The sequence below is a fragment of the Anolis carolinensis genome, unplaced genomic scaffold (genome assembly GCF_035594765.1).
Source record: "Anolis carolinensis isolate JA03-04 unplaced genomic scaffold, rAnoCar3.1.pri scaffold_12, whole genome shotgun sequence".
Classification (NCBI taxonomy): Eukaryota; Metazoa; Chordata; class Lepidosauria; order Squamata; family Dactyloidae; genus Anolis; species Anolis carolinensis.
In genome coordinates this window covers 6,361,115-6,384,824 of record NW_026943823.1, presented here as the reverse complement: position 1 = coordinate 6,384,824, position 23,710 = coordinate 6,361,115, and the positions used below count along the sequence as shown (strand labels likewise).

General features: G+C 40.1%; 1 protein-coding gene across 1 annotated transcript in view; it reads left to right on the top strand.

Annotated features, from left to right (window-relative positions):
• The window catches only part of pcdh19 (protocadherin 19), a 420,594-nt gene extending 399,133 nt beyond the window's left edge, over window positions 1-21,461 (top strand). The window contains exon 7 of the transcript XR_010001081.1: window positions 19,645-21,461. The gene's annotated coding sequence lies outside the window, so the exon portion shown is untranslated. The remainder of the gene's footprint in view (window positions 1-19,644) is intronic.
• The last annotated feature ends 2,249 nt before the right edge of the window (window positions 21,462-23,710 follow it).

Sequence of the window (23,710 nt, the reverse complement as noted above, 5' to 3'; positions counted from 1 at the left end):
TATTTCCTAATAAAGCACAAGTAATGTGACTCTGAGAACAAATGTGGTGTAGTATTTAGAGCTGTTATACCCCAGCCACCTTTGGGTTCTGAACCTGATTCAGAAATGAACTTTGACCAGGATGCAGCTTATTCTGACCTTTTGCCCAGTTCTCCGAGCTCATTCCAATTACAGAGCCCAGCTGTGGATAGCTCCGGTGCTTCCTTAATTGGGAGAGATACTTAAAACATTACTCCCGTGGAAGAACCAGATGTCCCGAGTTCCCCAGGGAGTGTATCCTTTAACAGAAGGGAGTTTTTGCATTGCCAGAGATCAGACAAACAGGAGCTTTGAAGGAGTCAACGTTTGGCATCTAGAGGGGATACTGGATAGGAGATTTCCTTGGGAACCTTTGGGGAGTTGGTTTCCCTTCGCTGTGATTAGATCTAAGTTCCATAAAAGTGTCCTACACTGTGAACAATTTGTGGTGTCAACGTAGAGACTTCTGAGAACACTTCACCGTTTCCAGTTCCCTGATTTCACCAAGCCAAGTCTCCTGTTCCTGTCGGCCAGGCCGAGCCGTGACTCCCGATTTAGTCTGGAGTAAATTCACGTCTTTGCCTTGTTCCTGAATCCAGATTGCTTTTAGCTTCATCTTCTGCCTGCCTTGATATCAAAGATTTCCTAGTGACTTTGGACCTTGTTATTCACTCCTGCTTTCTTGTTGTTTCCCCGCTCAAGAACCTCCCAACAGTTTTGAGCGTGTTTCGGTTTCTGGACTTTGGACAATAATATTGGACATATCTCTTCAACTCTTTGGACTAATTTATACCATACTAGCTGTGCCCGGCCACGCGTTGCTGTGGCAAAGTGGTGGTGGTATTAGTTAAAAATTGTTGTGTAATTTTTATTTGACGTTATTTGCATTTTTATTATAGTATTTTATTGTATTAATTTTTAGTGTTTTTTATTATTTTTTATTGGGTTGCTAGGAGACCAAGTTGGAAGAGCTTAGCCTTCTAACTGGCAACAATTGGATAAAAGCAATTATTCCTCTCTCTCTAATTAGGACTTTATTTTTCTTTTCTTTTTGTTGTATCAACCTAGAGGCGTGGATGATGGGTTGTGTTGTCAAATTTCGAGGTTGGGGGGCCTGTAGTTTTGTTGTTTTGTGGGTCGCCGTGATGCCATCACTCTTTTATATATATAGATCATAAAGGACTATTGCTCACTCATCCTTTCCATTTATTCTTTCCTGAATTTATTATTGTTTTAATAAAGATATTATATGATTATTGGTCTCTGTTTGGTTTCCAGTGCTTACGCTGCCTTGGGGTGCAACAAGAGCGATGGGCTATGACTCTGGAGACCATCGTTGCTTGGGGACCTCCCATACTCTTAGTTCCAGAAAATGTCATGATAGGTTCACCTTAAGTTGGTGATGATTTGAAGGCACCTAAGAACAATAAGAAAACTACCAGTTCAAGCACAAACACAAACAAGTTTCATGGCGCATTAAAGATGAATTCATTTTAGAGGTCATTCTAGAAGAACAAGGAAAAGAGGTGATTCTTGATACCAAACATATGGGTGCTATTTGGCTGATATTTGATAAACATGCATAATATTGCATTTACTATTCAGTTTCATTTTCCATATCCAGCAAAGAAAACTACACATTTTGACTTTTTTTGGGATATAAAACTTCACACATCCATTCTTCAAAGTGTTTAGACTGTGGCATTCATTGAAAAAGGATACATCAAGTGTGGTGGCTTTCAGCCAATAACAGAGTCGTGCCAAGGCAGCTATGGCTCGTGAATTAGGGTGACTTGCAAATGGATATTACAGGACAACATCTTTTCCCACTTCCCAGCTTCAATTTGAAAAAGGTTAATGACATTGCCTCCCATTCCTGCATGATCCTTCCATGTTACATTTTAAGCATTTTTTTGCCTCTGAAAGTACAATCTGAGATAACAACGTAATACATCTGAAGTAATTATATCAATTCCCCAATGATACAAAACCACGGGCTCAAACATTCTGAAGTCTTTAGTTCACAATAAATATGCCAGACATTAATAAATCTTGCACAGAGAATGCTTATTAAGCCACATTCTTTTCTGGATGCAGTATAAGCAGTCAATTATATTGTTAAATAGGCAAGGAAAAAACCTCAAGGTGGGGATAAGAAACCAAGAATCTATGCAGACCCCTTGGGTTGGCAGTTTTGCAGCACATCCCTGAGCAGAAATAAGCCCCACTGTTGTTGTTTTGGCTTTTCCCCCCACATTAATTAATTTGTTTATTTATTTAAAGCATTTCTCTATCACCTCCCAATAAAAGTTTAAAATACAGATTTTTCATTGGTGGAATTTAGTCTCCAGTAGCCATGTAGGAATGGGAACTGCCAAGGTTGAACTTCTGGGTTTGATAGGGCTCCTCCTTATTTGCTTACTGCAAATGTCTGCTGTGCCATCTGGACCATCCAAATGATCTCCTTGGATTTAAAGCAGTGATCCACAACCGTTTTTTGACCAGGAACCATTTGACCAGGGACCACTTTGACCAGGGATCCTTTGACTAGGGACCACATGACCATGGACCACTTTGACCAGGGACCACTTGACCAGGGACCACTTGACCAGGGCCCACTTGACCACTTTGACCAGGGCTCACTTGACCAGGGCCCACTTGACCATGGACCACTTTGACCAGGGCCCACTTGACAATGGACCACTTTGACCAGGGACCACTTTGACCATGGACCACTTTGACCATGGACCACTTTGACCAGGGCCCACTTTGACCAGGGACCACTTGACCAGGGACCACTTGACCAGGGACCACTTGACCAGGGCCCACTTGACCACTTTGACCAGGGATCACTTTGACCAGGGACCACTTGACCAGGGCTCACTTGACCAGGGCCCACTTGACCATGGACCACTTTGACCAGGGCCCACTTTGACCAGGGCCCACTTGACAATGGACCACTTTGACCAGGGCCCACTTTGACCATGGACCACTTTGACCAGGGCCCACTTTGACCAGGGCCCACTTTGACCAGGGACCATTTTGACCATGGACCACTTTGACCAGGGCCCATTTTGACCAGGGCCCACTTGACCATGGACCACTTTGACCATGGACCACTTTGACCAGGGCCCACTTGACGATGGACCACTTTGACCATGGACCACTTTGACCAGGATCCACTTGACCATGGGCCACTTTGACCAGGGACCAGTTTGACCAGGGACCACTTTGACCAGGGCCCACTTGACCATGGACCACTTTGACCAGAGACTACTTTGACCAAGGACCACTCTCCAACATTAGTACTAAAAGGGTTACAAATCAGTTTTTGGTCAACTTTCGATTCGGTTTGCTTATTTGGTATGCTTATTCAGAAAATTGCATTGGATAGACTACATCAACTCTAGTTTCTGATATAGAACATATGCCATTCAGTAGTCATCATCTGCACCATATTTAATAACTGAGCACTGATGTGGTTTATCCAATACAATTTTCTGAATCAGCACCCCAAATAACCCCAGGAAGAGACCTAGAAACAAAGACACCAAGGCGAACCCCACTTCCAGGTGCCACATGGAATGGCCTCATTCAGAAGAAAGGAGGAGGAGGAGAAGCAGCAGTCAGGAGGCTTGTTGTTTCACCTTTCATAGGTAGTCAGCCTCTCCCCTCCCGATATCCCCATTGACTCAGCACTACAAGAGGGTTTCACGAGACTGGCCACTCTAGTTGCAATGGTGTCATAGTGGTGAGGACCATATTTTAGTTCTTGGGGACCACTCATGGTCCACGGACCACAGGTTGGGAACCACTGATTTAAAGAGAGGTTTAAGGAGACACAATCACCAAATTTTTAAAATTAAGTGGACTCTAAATCAAAGGACGTTAGTTCAGAGAGGCTTTCTCTCTGCAATTGAGCGATCAACACTTTTCATTAATTTAACTCAGTGCATAAACAAGACATTCGAGTCAATTCCCTCTGGAACTTTTCTTTTGACAAAGAGATGAATTTTACAAACAGAATGGAAAAGGAAAGGGACTTACATCTTTTCTAAAAGTATAACAAGAACAAGTTTTAAGATGCATGAGAAGAACGTGATCTGTTTACTTCTGGATCATAATCAAATCAAGGGCACGCTGCGTTAGCCGGAGTAGCTTTATTGATAGAAATGAATGCAAATCTAACTTTTGGGCTATCCAGATAAAAATGTCTGAAGGCAATGAGAGATGTGCAGAAGGAGATTTATAATACCCGGATAATTGAGCAAAGCAAGATGAAATATTTAAAGAGGTGAAAATTGGTAAGAGAGGGTTTAAATCAGACGATGACAAGTTGGAGAGGCATCTTGAGAGGAACATGATGGAGGAGCCTCATCAGGATGATGAAGACTGTGGATCTCGTTCCGCCGACGAAGAAGAGCCGGAACGAAAGAGAGGGAGAAAGTCAGACTTGGCTTTGTATTCTCAAAGAAAAGAGGAAGAACCATCTGACCTGGAGGAACCCGTGATGAACAAGGATTTTATAGCAGAGAGCAGATGGTGGTTGTGAAGGATGTTATTGACAATAAAGGTTTTCAGGAGAGAACTATGAAAGGAGAAATGAACGTGGCGGGGAGAGCGATTGGCCCAGAGAGCCCACGGGGAAGCGAACAAAGTGTTTAAGATTAAGATGAACTGTGTGTTTGAGAGGATGTACTCATTGCGAGGTTATTCGTTTGGATGATTTATGGCCAGTTTTTTTTACTATGGTTGGGTAGGAAACTCAATGACAAATATTACTGTTTTAGGTGATTAAAGGATTGGATGTATTTGGTTTGGAGAAAACAGGTATGTCACTTGGGTGTCTCAAGGTGGGAGGTCGGGTTGGATAATAATAATAATAATAATAATAATAATAATAATAATAATAATAATAATAATAATTAAAGCAAAGTGAAGAACCTGCTTTGATTGAAGTCAAAAATCAGAAACTCCTCAAAGCACAGCAGACAAAAAACCAGTACAAGAAAACCGCACTACAAACTAGAGCTGACAGCTGGCACAACAAAACATTGCATGGAAATTTCCTTGACAAAATTGAAGGAAAAGCTGATAAGGAGAAGACCTGGCTCTGGCTCACGAATGTGCCTCTGTTTGTAGTTTGTCTGTGCAATTTTCTTACAGCAGCTGAGGATATGATCAATGGTTTCGTCAGTTTCCTTGCACAGTCTGCATTTTGGGTCATCAGCTGATTTTTTGCCAACTACAAAAGGCCACCCCGTTGGGATCTGCGCGCATCATCCGAAAATACATCACACAGTCCTAGACACTTGGGAAGTGTTCGACTTGTGATTTTGTGATATGAAATCCAGCATATCTATCTTGTTTGCTGTGTCATAATAAAATAATAATAATACATGTGACCATCATGACTACATGGAGCACCGTTACCTTCCCACCAAAACGGTACCTATTGATCTACTCACATTTGGATGTTTTCGACCTGTTAGGTTGGCAGAAGCTGGGGCTAACAGCAGGAGCTCACCAATTCCTGCAGATTCGAATCGTCAACCCTCCTGTCAGCAAGTTCAGCAGCTCAGTGGTTTAACCTGTTCCTCTACCATGTGAAATCTTAGCACAAAACCAAGAAATTTGCCTGATATTGTTGATCAATTGTTTTGCATGACCTCTGAGTCCATTACCTGTGTTTTTCCCAATTTGGGAAACTTTTCTTTGGTTGGTTGGCTGCGTGAATGAACAAAACATAGTTGTTGTTTAGAGCCTCTAGCACAGCTGCTCTTGGGATGGACCTTGGTTTTCAACTTTGCTTTTAACAAATGCGCAAACAGTAATCTCCAACCCTCTGTCAAAGATAAACACGACTTCTGGATCAGGAGAAGCCACATTTAGCAATGAATAAATGTAGCGTGGTTTTTCCTTTGCATACATTTGAATAATGGATTTCCAGTTCTGCCAGCCTTTGAGAGTGATGGGTTTGGGATATATGTGTCTGTGTTGGGATATACACGTCTGCATTTGCTTACTGAAAATAGAGAGGAGCAGTCTGCTATTGCTTAAAAATATTATTTTTAAAGAGACATCGTCAAATCAGTCGTCACTTTGCCAGAGAAACAAATCAAGGAAAGTCTCTCTGGAGATTGCATTCAGGGCTGTTTCAAGGTGTTGTCCCAACTTCTCTTTTCGGTTGATGGAGGTTAGACATCTTCATGACCAATTTGTCTGCCGATGTGTCTACTTGAAACAAAGATTGTGTTTTACCCTCAAACCACTTTTTCCTAGTCAATTTATTTTCATTTTATTTCTATTTTGCCTTTCACTCAGTGTGATTTTTTTTTTTGAGAAACTGCAAGTCGCTTCTGGTGTGAGAGAATTGGCCATCTGCAAGAATGTTGACCAGATGTTTGGATGTTTTTACCATCCTTATGGGAGGCTTCTCTCATGTCCCCACATAAAGCTGGAGCTGATAAAGGGAGCTCATCCATGCTCTCCCCCGGATTGGATTCAAACTGGCAGCTTTCAGGTCAGCAACTCAAGCTTCAAGTCAGCAGTCCTGCCGGCACAAGGGTTCAACCCACTGCGCCACCTTGGGTTCCACTCAGTGTGATGCTAATGTGACTAATACTATTGGTTAAAATACAGCTAAAACAATATGTACATTTTTTTCAAAAAATCCCTGTCAAATAAACTATCCTGCTAAAACATTTATTTAAAACATTTTAAATTGCTTTGAAAACATCTTCAAGATAAAGGTCCAAGACACCTCATTAAAAAGCTAGACATTTTTTCTCTACTTGTTTTTTTCGTTCTATTTTTCTTGAAAAATCAGCTGTCACCGTCTATAGTTTTCATTTCTCATTACATTGTTTATAGTTTTTCATGGTTTTATGTGATTTTAAAACTTTGTTTTGAACCATTCTATGTTAAATTCAACTTTAATGTTGATGTCATGTAGGTTTTAAAGTGTAACTTGTACTGTTTTTAATGTTGGGAGCTGTTTTGAGTCTGAAGAAAATGGGATGCAATTTATTATTAAGGTAAAAACAGTGAAACAGTGAGCTTTTTGCTTTTGCTTTTTGGTGTATTTCTTTGCCAAGTACTTTGCATTTTTATATCGCCATTTGTTCAGGTTTTTTTCTTTTTTATATAAATATGGACATTTTAGCTTTGTTTTCGGTTTTTGGTTTTTTCTCTCTCACTTTTTGATCCTTTTTAAATCTCAGTTTTCCCACTTTCTATACAATCAAATGTTCTCACTCTTTCGATGTTAATTTACTCTATCTTATAAGGTAAAACTTCAATAAAATATATATATTTTAAAAAAAAAGGTAAAGGTTTTCTCCTGACGTTAAGTCCAGTCATGTCCGACTCTGGGGGTTGGTGCTCATCTCCATTTCTAAGCCGAAGAGCCAGCATTGTCCATAGACACCTCCAAGGTCATGTGGCTGGCATGACTGCACAGAGTGCCATTACCTTCCCACTGGAGTGGTAACTTTTGATCTACTCACATTTGCATGTTTTTGAACTGCTAGGTTTGCAGAAGCTGGGGCTAACAGTGGGAGCTCACCTCACTCCCCAGATTCGAACCGCTGACCTTTTGGTCAGAAAGTTCAGCAACTCAGTAACTCAGTGGTTTAACCTGCTGCGCCACAAAAATTATTATCATTTGCCCAAATATTCTAGTTCTCTATTATTTTTGTTGGTATTATTATGATAATAGTTAGGCTTGTGCATTCCATATAAACTGCAATTCATTTTGGTGTCCCGGATTTCGGTGAGGTCCTAATCCATTTTTCGGGAGCCTCCTGGATTCGGAAGGAAATAAATCCATTTTCAATCTGGGAACTGGTACCACGCTGCATTATAGTGTTAGTGTAGATATGCCCTCAGTAGATCGCAAGCTTGACACGAGTCAACAGTGTGATGCAGTAGGTAAAAAAAATTACAATTTGAGGCTACATCAATACTAGACTGTGGAGCCTCCAGTGGCTTAGTGGGTTAAAGCCCTGTGACTTGAAGGTTGGGTTGCTGACCTGAAGGCTGCCAGGTTTGAATCCAACCCGGGGAGAGCGTGGATGAGCTCCCTCTGTCAGCTCCAGCTCCATGCAGGGACATGAGAGAAGCCTTCCACAAGGATGGTAAAAACATCAAAACATCCGGGCATCCCCTGGGCAATATCCTTGCAGACGGCGAAATGTCTCACACCAGAAGCAACTTGCAGTTTCTCAAGTCGCTCCTGACACGAAAAAAAAATAATAATATTAGACTGAAGGAAGTCATAGTCACATGCTACTGTGTGCTGGTTAGACCTCACTTGGGATATGTTCTAGGCAAAGCGAGAAGGATATTGTCCAACTGGAGTGATGGATTCAAACTGTAGATAAAGAGATTCCACCAAAACGTTATGAAGAACCTCCTGATAGTAAGTGCTTTGGGGCAGTGGAATATTCTGCCTGGAAGAACGAGGTTGGACCAGATTGCCCTTGACATCTCTTCTAACTTTGTGTGTCTATAAGACACCAACTTGAGTCACTTTGTACTGGATGATAACCAACACTCCGGATTTTGATATATTAAAAAATATGGCCTACAGTGTTTTTTTATTGCCTGATTTTTCCCGGAGGGATGTGCAGGTCTCCACCTTCCTGCTGTCATGCTGACTTCAGAGGATAAATTTGGAGCATCTCTCATGAGTTTTGATTGATTGAGAAGCACTTAACTTGAACTATCTAGCTATGCAGACATGGAAACATTGTTCCGACTTTCCGTCGGAGCCGAAGCCTCGCGAAGGGGCTCCGTGACCCAGCGGCGACAATTCGGAAATAGGAAGGAAAAAAATCAGGCTGATCGACTGCGTCTTTCAACTCAGTTCAGCTCATGTGCAAAGCACGGTTAGCCGAAAACAACAGCATCAGGATGTTTCGTAATGTGGCACAGATTGAAAATTAAGCACTTCGCAACCCGTTGGGGCTCCTTTGCAGGCAAAATAGACTTCCATAAAATGATGAGGAAAGTGAAAGATTAGAAATCACAGACGGGGTAAGGAAACTAGGAGCACAAATTAGAATTAAATAAGAAATTTAATGTTTTCTTTTTGTTTTGTGTGTGTGCCTTTGCCTCTGTATTCCCTTTATTGGTCAGCATTCAAACCTTTCCACACTTGAGCAGCTAGTTAGCAACCAGTTTGATTATCTCTTGGGACTCAACGCTGCCAACAGCTCCACTAACCTAAGCTAAGATTTATTTATCTCTTGCGGGTGCTACCTTTCCCCGAAATGGACTGACATTTTATTTGATAGGAACATCAGCGCCTGAAGTTTTACAGTTCCAAGTTTGCGGCACGGGTCATTGAGTTGGAAGATGTGAAACATCTGTTTGCGTTTGCAGTAAAACATCTTGTCGGGACTTCTTTAACATGGCTCATGAAAGTAGGAGCAAAGATTGCAAAATGCTGCCGGGGTCAAGTGCAGCCTGGTGACCATTCTTTACTCAGAGGAGGATTGAGAATGGTTTGTAAGAGCATCCGGCCAATAGGCAGATAATGGCCATTATAGCAAGGAGATGGCCAGAGAGGGAAATGGAGGCAATTTAGAAGGATTACTGCAGGATGTGATGCAAGCCTGAAGGAAATGAAAGCTTTGTTTGCATGCATGATGCAGAGAATAAGAGAAGAGCAGCAGAGGTTTTTAAAATGTTCTGACTTGGACTATTAGTCAGCTCCAAGTAGAAGGGAGTTTCTTTATGTGCAGTGACCTCTACAAATGAGTTTAACCATTACAGGATAACATGCAATATAATTTCCTTGGAATTTAGTATTTAATAGTGGTGTGCATTTGTATGGAAACGCTGTTCGTTTTGCTTCGTTTCATTCATTTTGTCTCGTTTACATATTTGTCCCGCTTCCGAAAACAGGATGTCTATGTAAATAATAATAACAATAACAACAACAATAATAATAATAATAATAATAATAATGCCTTGGCAGAATATGTAAAGCAAAGTGAAGAACCTGCTTTGATTGAAGTAAAAAATCAGAAACTCCTCAAAACACAGCAGACAAAGAATCAGTATGAGAAAACCGCACTACAAACTAGAGCTGACTGCCGGCACAACAAAACATTGCATGGAAAGTTCCTTGACAAAATTGAAGGAAAAGCTGATAAGGAGAAGACCTGACAGACTGACAGAGTTCTGGAACACAACACACCAGACATCACAGTTGTGGAAAAGAAAAAGGTTTGGATCATGGATGTTGCGATCCCAGGTGACAGTCGCATTGACGAAAAACAACAGGAAAAACTCAGCCGCTATCAGGACCTCAAGATTGAACTTCAAAGACTCTGGCAGAAACCAGTGCAGGTGGTCCCAGTGGTGATGGGCACATTGGGTGCTGTGCCAAAAGATCTCAGCCGGCATTTGGAAACAATGGACATTGACAAAATTACGTTCTGCCAACTGCAAAAGGCCACCCTACTGGGATCTGCACGCATCATTTGAAAATACATCACACAGTCCTAGACACTTGGGAAGTGTTCGACTTGTGATTTTGTGAAATGAAATCCAGCATATCTTTCTTGTTTGCTGTGTCATAAAATAAAATAATAATAATAAGTTTATTTGTATCCCGCCTCCATCTCCCCTGAAGGGAACTCGGGGCGGCTCACAGAAATATCAAATACAAAACAATAACAATGTACAATACATGAACAAACAATAACATGTACTGGTAGTAGCATTTACACAATAACCAAAAAATTAAAAAACAGTTATTAAAAACATAGAATTAAAAACAATGAGGCTGTAATAGTAGATCAGCAAAGTGCACACTATATGTTGCGAATTCAAAACATAGATAAAGTGCTACAAGTTCGTTTGAGATCAATCTGGGATGAGGGGAGCCCTGAGCCAATATCAAGTAATCAGGAGAAGTGCGACCAATGTAAAAGGTTGAGGAATATAATTATGATTATGATGGGAATGGGCGATCTTAACCAAAGGCCAGGGCGAAAAGCCAAGTTTTTGTCTCGTGCACGAAAATAATGAAAATTTTCTGACCATTGGTATCAATGGGAGGGCTTCGGAAGCTCGCTTTCCATTCAGTTTTAGGGATAGAAGGGTGAAAATCGTCACACATGGAGGACATATCGACCCCTTTTAGCCCACCAACTTTTAAATTCTAGCTATTTTTTTCCTTTTTATAAATAAAGGTACTAGAGGGAGAAAATAATTATAGTTCTCCTAAGAGCCAGTTTTAGAGAGAGACTGTCAAGAGTCAGACGCCAATTAGAGAGCAAAAACGGAGTTTATTAAAGAAACAGGCCAAAAACAAGCCACAAACCTAAAAAATGGCTTAAAACACTTAACTTTCAGTGTTATAAAGCAGTTTAAACAAAAATTACACCAAAATTGCGAATTGACAAATAAACCGGATTATTCAGGGAAAAAATCCAGATTAAACACAAAGTCCTTCAAACTAGATCAAAAGTTCTGAGCAGACTTAGAATAAGCAACCAAAGTAAAGTAAAAGGCTTAGAAGCTTCAAAAACTTCCCAAAGTCTCAAACTAGCGATAATAACTCAAAAACCCCAAACAAAAGCCCAAACTGGGCGAAAAAGCTCTCTACCGAGAACAACTCAGTAAACAAAATTGGAGACCGCTCCAAGGCAACCACCAGACCCAGGAAAGTTGGTGCGAAAGAGAAGCGGCGCCAAGCCGCTGCGGAGGCAAGCACCAGGCTGAGGAATTAAAGGGGCAGAACAAGCAAGCGTCGTCAAACCGGTCTGGAGTCAAAACAGGAGGAGCAGCGATAACCCGCTACAAGAGCGCAGGCAAAACCAAGGGCCCAAGGAACAAAACGAAGGGGCGTCGTCAGGTCGGTCCAGGGTCAGGAAAGGAGACAGCGACAGGGTCGGGAGGCAAGCCAGGAGTCAGGAGCCGTTGGTAGACTCAAATTAGAGAGCAACGCCATGGAGCGAAGGCAGAAGCAGAGTCTATTTCCAGTCCAAGGTCCAGGGGTTGTGGTCATCAATTCAAGGTCCACGAAACAGGATGGCACAGAGAGCCAACACAACGAAGACGAACAGCAGCTAATGTAAAACAGTAACAACAGTGCAGTCCAGGAAAACCCACACAGTTCCAGCTCTCCGCTGCAGAATAACCCGGATTAACTTACATCTGAAGCAAAGTCCCAGTCCAGTCTTCAATAACACATACAGGAGTCCCAGTGGCGCCCAGCAACATCTTGCCACACGCAAAGTAAAGTGGCCAACCATTCCCAATTTATCCAGGTCTCGCTGGGCGTCTAAACCACTAACGCCCAAGGAGCAGGTGTCCAAACTTCTTAATCCTAATCAGAACTCCACACAGCTAACGCCCTTGGGTCAGGTGTTCCAAATTCTTCATCAGAGTCCCAAAAATCCTGCCCATACCCAGCTCCATCCACACCTGTGGTCCCGTCCTCACTCCTCCAAGCAGACCAAATGGGGTCTGCTTCTGAAGGTACCCAAGCTTTCCCAGTGTCAGCAGTATCCATGGGCCCCGATTCCTCCCCAGGCATCTCCGGTGCCCGTGCCCAGTCAGTGCCCATGTCCTCTGCCACCACCTGTTCCCCAGCATCCATTTCTTCCACAGACTCCCCATCTGAATCCTCCTCAGAAGATCCCCCATCAACCTCCCTGATCCGCTTCCTCTGCAAATCCTCCAACGAGCCCTCCTCGCGAGGGTTTTTCCTTCCTCTCCTGATCCCACCACTATTATTCACAGTCCCCGAAGGTGCAGTCACAACATAGCCTGAAGGTTTGAATAGAGATAGGAGCCCAAAACTGTCTTTGCTTTCAAAAATATATGTAATCTTTAACAAATAATAAGACTATCCTGTTGTATTTGTTTTCCATACAGCCCAAAGGAGAGGGAAGACCAAGCCAGAGGCAATACGAAGAGATAGGGAGAAATAAAAAAGTTGATTTTCCAAGGGCCAGTTATAGGGAGAGAGACAGGTTTGATTTCTAAACAGAGAAGGGAAACCCAAGAATTTATTTCCAGGAAACGAAAGCAAAGCACAGTGACCGTGCAGCTTTCTCTTTCGTGTCACGTTTTGTTTAGTCCGAAAATGGCATCATTCGTTTCGTACATCCGAACGGACAGCACGAAACGAATACCCAAATGAAACAGATGAAACAAATACCACACACACCCCTAGTATTAAAGTGAAGTTAGATCAAAAGTTCATCTAGTCCAGGGAACTTTGTGATCCTCCTGTTGTTGTTTTTTCTTTCTTTACTTTTCAGCCATACTATCAGCCAATTCTCTTGCTTCTGGTCCCTGACTCACTGCAGACTGCCATCCTGACAGTAATAAATAAAGACCTTCACAAGGCATGAATTCATGCCTGTTTAAATGCTAGGAATCTGTCTTCGTGCTGTCTGTCTTTTTAGTTTTTAAGCTTTCATCAGGCATTGCTCACACACTGCCATTTTCACCCACTTTTTGCAGCTTTAAGCGCAAGGTGTTTTTCTTTCTTTCACTTTTTTGAAAAAAAAGGGAAAAGCAGAGATTGTTCAGGATGATGAATTCTGTGCCGACATTTTGCTCCTGAACAGAATTTAAACTAAGAAGAGCCATGGCTGGAAACCTAGTCTGATTCACATTATGGCAGTGGATTTTTGGGATATTTTTTTTTCTCTTTGGGAAATCAAGACTCCTAGAATGTGTGGGGATGAAACCCTTGGATCTTTCTTCATCTTTTGGCTGTAAACTGAGTTCCAATTTGGGAAGGTTTGGGTGGCTGACTGTATTGGCTGAGCCAAGAGCATGGAGCAAAGCCAGATGCAACCACCACTTACTTTGGATCCATGTCTACTCAGGAGCAAGAGCTTCCCAAACTGCAAACCTGAGCATGCAACATTTGGCCAGGCTTTCAGAACTGCTCCACACTTTGACTTATGGATCGGGCAAATATTATTTATTATTATTTTATTATTTATTATTTATTATTTATTATTATTTTATTTATTATTTTACTCGATTTATTATTACTTGTATTATTTTCCTGTATTAATTATTATTATTATTATTATTATTATTATTATTATTATTATTATTATTATTTTATTGTATGACACAGCAAACAAGATAGATATGCTGGATTTCGTATCACAAAATCACAAGTCGAACACTTCCCAAGTGTCTAGGACTGTGTGATGTATTTTCGGATGATGCACGCAGATCCCAGCAGGGTGGCCTTTTGTAGTTGGCAAAAAATCAGCTGATGACCCAAAATGCAGACTGTGCAAGGAAACTGACGAAACCATTGATCATATCCTCAGCTGCTGTAAGAAAATTGCACAGACAAACTACAAACAGAGGCACAACTATGTGGCCCAAATGATTCATTGGAAATTATTATTATTATTATTATTGTTATTGTTATTGTTATTATTATTCTGTTGTCGAAGCTTTCATGGCCGAGATCACAAGTGCATTCGAATAAATAGTTCCGGTTAGTTATTAGTTGCCACAACTACTGCATTTGATCACACTCCACTCTTATTGATTGAACTCTGTAATGAGATCCTTAATTCCCTCTTGTAGAGTCTGCTGTATTTTATCTTACACTTTGTATATTATGTTCAGACTCTAATGTTCTAATGTGTTAATGTTTTAATGCTGGATTTCGTATCACAAAATCACAAGTCGAACACTTCCCAAGTGTCTAGGACTGTGTGATGTATTTTCGGATGATGCGTGCAGATCCCAATAGGGTGGCCTTTTGCAGGTAGCAGATCGTGATTTTGTCAATGTCTATTGTTTCCAAATGCCGGCTGAGATCTTTTGGCACGGCACCCAGTGTGCCCATCACCACCGGGACCACCTGCACTGGTTTCTGCCAGAGTCTTTGAAGTTCAATCTTGAGGTCCTGATAGCGGCTGAGTTTTTCCTGTTGTTTTTCATCAATGTGACTGTCACCTGGGATGGCGACATCAATGATCCAAACCTTTTTCTTTTCCACAACTGTGATGTCTGGTGTGTTGTGTTCCAGAACTTTGTCAGTCTGGATTCAGAAGTCCCACAGTATCATTGCGTGCTCATTTTCCAATACTTTTGCAGGTTTGTGATCCCACCAGTTCTTTGCTGCTGGGAGGTGGTACTTGAGGCATAAGTTCCAATGAATCATTTGGGCCACATAGTTGTGCCTCTGTTTGTAGTCTGTCTGTGCGATTTTCTTGCAGCAGCTGAGGATATGATCAATGGTTTCGTCGGTTTCCTTGCATTTTGGGTCATCAGCTGATTTTTCGATCTTGGGCCTTAATTGCATTTGTCCTGATGGGTTGCTCCTGGGCTGCAAGGATCAGGCCTTCTGTCTCCTTCTTCAGGGTCCCATTTGTGAGCCAGAGCCATGTATTATTTTACTCTATTATTATTAAAAGGATACATAAGCACATTTACATTGAAGAAAATGAGAATAATGATTTGATCAGAGTTGGAGAGTCTTATCTTAAATTTGAGCTTTATGTAAATATTCAAAAACATTTAACCTACTGATGCCTCAATTCGTGTAATTTTATTGGTATCTATTTTTATTTCTGAAATTTACCACCTTCGGCTTATACTGGAGTCAATGTTTTTGCAGGTTTTTTGTGGTAAAATTAGGTGCCTCGACTTATACTCGAGTCGGCTTATACTCGAGTATATAATAATAACAACAACAACAACAACAACAACAACAACAACAATAATTTAATTTAATAATTGCCCAGGAGCAAGCCATCAGAACAAATGCAATTAAGGCCAAGATCAAAAAATCAGCTGATGACCCAAAATGCAGACTGTGCAAGGAAACCGACGAAACCATTGATCATATCCTCAGCTGCTGTAAGAAAATCGCACAGACAGACTACAAACAGAGGCACAACTATGTGGCCCAAATGATTCATTGGAACTTATGCCTCAAGTACCACCTGCCAGCAGCAAAGAACTGGTGGGATCACAAACCTGCAAAAGTCTTGGAAAATGAGCACGCAAAGATATTGTGGGACTTCCGAATCCAGACTGACAAAGTTCTGGAACACAACACACCAGACATCACAGTTGTGGAACAGAAAAAGGTTTGGATCATTGATGTCGCCATCCCAGGTGACAGTCGCCTTGACGAAAAACAACAGGAAAAACTCACGATCTGCCAACTGCAAAAGGCCACCCTACTGGGATCTGCGCGCATCATCCGAAAATACATCACACAGTCCTAGACACTTGGGAAATTTTCGACTTGTGATTTTGTGATATGAAATCCAGTATATCTATCTTGTTTGCTGTGTCATTAATAATAATAATAATAATAATAATAATAATAATAATAATAATAATAATAATAATAATAATTTTATTCTTATACCCCGCCTCATCTCCCCGAAGGGACTCGGGGCGGCTTACATGGGGCCAAGCCCGGACACAACAATATAAAAGCAAAGCAATAAAACAGATCAATCAACAATAAAAACAAGTCATAAAAAATCATTAAAAAATCATATACAAAAATATAATGATAAAATCATGGATTGGATCCAAAGGAGCTGGGCCAAAAGTGCAAGATATGTCAATGTCAATGTCAATGTCAATATACGGGTATTTTTTTTTTCTAATTCCTGATAAAAACCACATGACTTTCATAATATGCATGGATTATTATAATAGTGCTTGAAAATGGAACAAACTGCCTCAAAGGGTGGTAGACTCTCCTTCTTTGGAGGTCTTTATTTACACAGAAGTTGGACGGATACTTTTCCGACGTGCTTTAGTTTTGTATTCCTGCATTCCGGAGTAGACAGTGATTTTTCTCCAAATCTAAAATTCTATGTTTTAAAACTGCTAACACTTTGATCTGGCTCTATATAGACACTCAGAGTAAAGCAAACAAAGCTGTCAGTAGAGTCGCAGGGAAAAGAAACACAGAAGCCCTTTTCATACATCACCGAATCCAAGAAGTATTTATCTGGATGATTTATACACTGCATTTCTCGAAGGGTCAAAAAGAAGATTAGAATAAAACTGTGCAAATACTGAATTTGGAATACATATGTGAAGATCTCTATTATCTTTCTATCGGTGGTCCATTTAAGCATTTGAGCATTGGGGGAAAGTGGTATCAGTTGGTGTTTCAGTCCTTGATCTTCCTACATTTACTGTTTGAGAGTAATATTAATACTCACAGAAAGTTGCATATGACTAATGCATGGAGAGGTTGTATAGAGCAGTGCTAAATATGGTTAGATTCCTATTCCCGTTAGATTCCTATTCCTCTAACAATATATAAATGGTGATGGAAAATGCATGCTGTAGTCTAATGACGGAGCCCCAGGTGGTGCAGCGGATTAAACTGCTGAGCTGCTGAACTTGCTGACTGAAAGGTTGGTGGTTCGAATTCAGGGAGTGAGATGAGCTCCTGCTGTTAGCCCCAGCTTCTTCCAACCTAGCATTTCGAAAACATGCCAATGTGAGTAGATCAATAGGTACCGCTCTGGCGGGAAGGTAACGACACTCCATGCTGTTATGCCGGCCACATGACCTTGGAGGTGTCTATGGACAATGCCGGCTCTTTGGCTTAGAAATGGAGATGAGCACCAACCCCCAGAGTCGGACACGACTAGACTTCATGTCAGGGGAAAATCTTTACCTTTACTTAGTCCAATGACATCGGAGAGCCGCAGGTTCCCCAGGTCTGACAGCAGAAGTACCTCTCAAAATTTATTATGAATTAATTTATTTACGACATTTATATCCCGCCCTTCTCACCCCAAAGGGAACTCAGGGTGGCTTACAAGTTAAATATACATGCAATATATTACATTATTAGCATAGCACAATATAAGCATTACTGTATACACTTGAGTATAAGCCTAGTTTTTCAGCCTTTTTTTAGACTGAAAAAGCCCCGCTCGGCTTATACTCGGGTGAGGGTCCTGGTTGGCTTATATTTGGGTCAGCTTATATGGTACATTTATTATTTTTCTCTATTATTATTGGTATTATTACATTTATTAATTTTCTCTGTTATTGTTGCTCCTATTACAATAGAGTCTCACTTATCCAACACTCGCATATCCAATGTTCTGGATTATCCAACACATTTTTGTAGTCAATGTTTTCAATACATCATGATATTTTGGTGCTAAATTCGTAAATACAGTAATTACTACATAGCATTATTTCGTATTGAACTACTTTTTCTGTCAAATTTGTTGTATAACATGATGTTTTGGTGCTTAATTTGTAAAATCATAACTTAATTTGATGTTTAATAGGCTTTTCCTTAATCTCTCCTTATTTTCCAACATATTCGCTTATCCAACGTTCTGCCGGCCCGTTTACGTTGGATAAGCAAGACTCTACTGTACATTTATTTTACTCTGTTGTTATTATTATTATTATTAATAATAATAATAATAATAATAATAATAATAATAATAATATATGTATTATTTCACTCTGATCTTATTATTACTATTGCATTTATTATTTTACTGTATTTATTATTACTTGTATTATTTTCCTGTATTTATTTATTATTATTATTACATGTATTATTTTACTCTATTATTATTAAAAGGATGCATAAGCACATTTTCATTGAAGAAGATGAGAATAATGATTTGATCAGAGTTGTACAGTCTTATCTTAAGTTTGAGCGTTATGTAAATATTCAAAAACATTCAACCTACTGATGCCTCAATTAATGTAATTTTATTGGTACAGTAGAGTCTCACTTATCCAACACTCGCTTATCCAATGTTCTGGATTATCCAACGCATTTTTGTAGTCAATGTTTTCAAAACATCATGATATTTTGGTGCTAAATTCGTAAATACAGTAATTACTACATAGCATTATTTCGTATTGAACTACTTTTTCTGTCAAATTTGTTGTATAACATGATGTTTTGGTGCTTAATTTGTAAAATCATAACCTAATTTGATGTATAATAGGCTTTTCCTTAATCTCTCCTTATTATCCAACATATTTGCTTATCCAACGGTCTGCCGGCCCGTTTACGTTGGATAAGCGAGACTCTACTGTATCTATTTTTATTTCTGAAATTTCCCACCCTCGGCTTATACTGGAGTCAATGTTTTCCCAGTTTTTTGTGGTAAAATTAGGTGCCTCGGCTTATATTCGGGCCTGCTTATACTCGAGTATACACGGTATATGCAATATATTATATTATTAGTATAGCATAACATTAGTATTATATATTACTATATTGTTATATTGACACCAGAGACATGGTGGAATGATGTCTTCCTGGCCCCTCTTCTTCATATCCCTGGAACTACACTAGATCTGTATTAGAAAGGCAGGCTTAAACCTTCTAAATGAACTTCAGAGCTAAATGTACCATGCCACCTTCCAAAAGGTTGCTTTGGCATGAATGGCATGGTAAATCAAGATTAGAGTGATGATAAATCATTCAGATGACTGCCGACCCCTCTACATACATGCAATCTAAGTTGGCATAGTAAATTGCTGACAGATGAAAATTGACCCCCAAATCTGGTTGTAAGGAGGCCTTCAGGATATTAAAATTGCACAATTAAAGTGCCTGCTAATTGATGTCAGTGTGCTTGTGATCTACAGACAGTTCTTTCCAAGTCCTGTGCCATCGAAGGAAGCAGAACCAGAAGGCCATGATGAGGCTCAAAGCATTTCTCTCTGCATTTGCTCAAGAACAAAACACACCAACGGAAGCTTCTCTCGTAAATACAAATTGAGCATCATCTCGGCAGCCCCTGTGACAGCCCACCTTGATTGTGGGAGGAAATGAAGAAAGAAAAATTCAGAGTTTGGAGTGTTGTGGAGAAAAGGTGGAGGAACGGATGGAACGAAATATCACCCGTACCCACCGATTGGAAAAGCTTCATAAAGACTACAGAATCTGTCAAGGGAGCTTGCCACCACAATATATCAGACACATGTCTCAGATAATTTGCCATCTTAGTGAAAAAGCAGTGAGCTGTAGAAAGCTATGTATTGTTCCGGAGCGTCAGATCTTGGTATCTTCTCTGAAAGAACTTTCTGAATTTGAGTGTAGGTTTTAAGGCACAACATCTGTTAGCAATTTTTTCCACCATGTGTTGCAATTTTCAATGCTTGCCGTTTTCAATACCATGCACCCATGCTGCGAGATTCTGCATGTGCCTTTTGCTGCCGCCGTCATCTTTGAGACCTTATTTTTCGTGTCTGGTTTTTAAGTATTATGTCTCTCATATTTGTCATGAAATATGAGGCATGGATTGAACACAATTGCATGAAAGATGTATGGTTGGGGTCTATATAGTCTAGGGATGCCATCCCAAAAACATTGAGGCCTGGAAAACTATAAGAAAAACTCCCACACACCTCTGAGGATGCCTGACATAGATGTGGGTGAAATGTCAGGAGAAAATACTTCTGGAACATGGCCTTACAGCCCAGAAAACACACAATAACCCTACAAGAAAAATGGATGAACTGTAATTGAACTGCTGACATTGATGAGCAGAGACAAATGATTAACTCTGTGGTGGAAAACAACATGTTTACATTACCAAAGACAAAGACTCTGAGTTAAGAAGGAAGCAAACAATGCTCCTTAAGAAAGAAAACCTATTATCATGTAACAAAGAAAAGTCAACATCTGTCCGGGAACTGATGGACTAAGGATGTCTTAGATGGAAAACACATGTGTCATTCATTTATAAAGATAACTGGAAGAAAATCAAGAAATTTTGCTATATAAGAGACACTTTACAATCCAAACATTGTGGTAGACCAAATGTTGTGACTCAGCTGGAGCCTCAGATTGACTCTGATGGGGATTATGGGATTCAGGTTCAAGATGACTCCGATGGGAATTATGGGATTCAGGTTCAGAGTGTTCCTGCTGTGGAAGATGAGGAGCAGGGAGGCTTTCCCATGGCAGGGAATGGTGTTGATGATACTGAAGATGATACTGAAGCTAGCCAGGTGCAAATTGACTCAGGAAGGGAGGACAGCTCCCAGTCTGATGGCATGTAGACAGATGCTAATGCTAATGAGCTGTCTGGCCTTGATGAAACAAAATCTTTAGATCGAGCTGGTTGTTTGGAATAAAGGGTTTGCAGAAGTGTTAGAATAGCAAACAAGTGGGAGGTCAGAGGCCAAAGAAATGCCTTCATGCTGAGAGAGGAACCTTTGTCAAAGCAACTTCTCGTTTGAGTCAAGAAGCCAGCTCTTGCTTTCCCGGATTATCTTGCAGCCTTGGTGTATTCATGTTCATGGGACTTTGTCATGCATTAATGGAACCTTGTTTTATGCCTAATGTTTTCTTGGATTATCCTTTATAGCCTTGTTTTGCAACAATCTTTTGGAACTTTACTTTTGCTTTTTAAGAACTATTTATTTCCTATTTCCTAATAAACTACAAAAGGCTTCAATCTGTGTGCAGCCTGGTGTACTGAGCTCTATACTCAGAGAGGCCTGACTATTTCTGTGGCCTTTACATGTCACATCTCTTTTTATGTTTTGAACCTTTATAGTGTTTGCTTATCTCTTCGACTTCTGGAACATGGTCATACAGCCTGGAAAACTCACAGCAACCCAGTGATTCCAATCATGAAAGCCTTTGACAACACATTTAAAAATCATCGTTGAAAGTTGACTGGGTAGACTCCTATTGATGAACATGACTGTCCTTGTAATGGTATCACACCACGGATAATGCAATCTTCGTGATGCTCAGACATCCGGGGGGTTGATTTTAAGTCTGAAAATGAGCACGCATTGATTAGAACCAATGTGAGAAATGCATCCCACCGGGCAGCATGAACTCTACCCATGCCTTCAAATTACAATCATCTGGAGTGGAGACGGCATTACTTCTGGAAGTCACCCCAACATTCATGGCTTAGCATTTATTCGTTTTAGTCATGTACATTTCATTAATGATTAGGTTTGTTCTATAGGAATATGTTTCTTGTGTTTATTCTTATTCCGTCTTCTTACCCACCCTTCATTGTAAAAGAAATGAGAGTGATAAATCAAAAGCGTAAGAATGAAACGATGCCCCCAAATGTTTAAATCTCGAAACATAAAAAGAAAATTACAGCAAAATAGTTTAGGGGCGTTGGGAAACTAGATAGACTGTGATCAAAATGACATGTTTTCAAATGCCTGGGCAAATAAATAAGTTCTCGCTTGGTGCCAAAATGATAGTGCCGTTTTCGCTCTAGTTGAGTTTCAGTAGGGAAGATATTTGCTTCGAATGCAGTATAATCAAAACAAGCAATGACAATAAAATAGATCAGATGCTTAAAAAGCAGAGCAATCTTAAGCTCAAAACAACATCATACTCAGAAATCCCTGGGCAAATAAGTTTTGACTAGGAACTGAAGTGATAACTGCATCGGCAACTTTCAATGGAGAAATTTTCAAAGAGAGAGCTCTTATAGACGGTTTCAGTGTTTTCAAGGAGGGAAAGAAAGAAGGAAGGGGAGAGGAATAAGATGAATAGAAATGTTTTAACTATCCACTTCCTGAAATGAAGAAGCGATGAGCAATATTCAGAGAGACACAGAGTCATAGAATTAGAAGGAGCCTCATGGATCATCGGGTCCAGTCCCTTCTTCAATGGAGGATCTCTAGCTAGCTTCAATATAGAAAGTATTTCCGATTTTTTCACCCAAATATTTTGGATATTTCCGAATTCGTAATGATTCTAAACATTTCTTAAATGGCGGACGCGCATGCGCAACCGCCAAAAAAAAAAAAAAGGAACCGGGGGGAGGGGGGGCTTTTACAGGGCTCTCCCGCCCTCATTTCTTGAGCTATCCTCATAAAATTTGCAAATAAGCTCCCATTCAAGGTAGGTTGCAGAAACAAAATAATTTTTAAATTATTTTAAATATATATTTAAAAAATTTTTTGGGGAAAAAATTAACGAAACATTAAGAGACAATTAGAGAATGGGCCAACAATGGTTCGAATTACATTGCTGGTTGTGCTGTGAGACAATGTCTCGGAATGCGTATCAAAAAGCGAGAACAATCCGAAATAATTCCGATATACGATTCAAAACAATTTTTTAGACATGTCTACTAGCTAGAGCGTCTCCAGTCCAATCTCATTTTGAAAGTATCCAGAGAATGAGAACTCAACAAGTCTTCAAGCAATAGAATAAATTACCACACTGATCTCACTATCAAATTTTTCCTTCTAATGTTCAACTGAAATCTACTCTCTTGTAACTTCAGACTTATGGAAGACTGGAATTGGTAGTTTGGTGAGGCATCAGCTTTCTTTGGCAGAGAAGGGTAAAGATAAGTATTGCTAAATCTTGCAAAACTTCCATGATGTTATGACATTGAGTCATGACCGTTAAAGTGCTATCAAACCATATTAATTGTATGATGAAGATCAGTGGTTATAAGAAAAAATGGGTTCCCAAGGACTTGAACTAACAAGTGTCCACTAATAACAATGTATTAAATATCATTAAACATTGTATTATACACAACAAATGAATATAAATTGCAGATAAATGGTTACAAAAGCCAATCAAACTGTTTCATTCACAGTATGATGAATGGTAGTTACATTCAATGTAACTAATGTAATTAACTTTCTTTGTTATTTTCTTGTTTCTTCATCAAAGAAGAGTAGACCCCTGATCCACAACCAGTTTCAA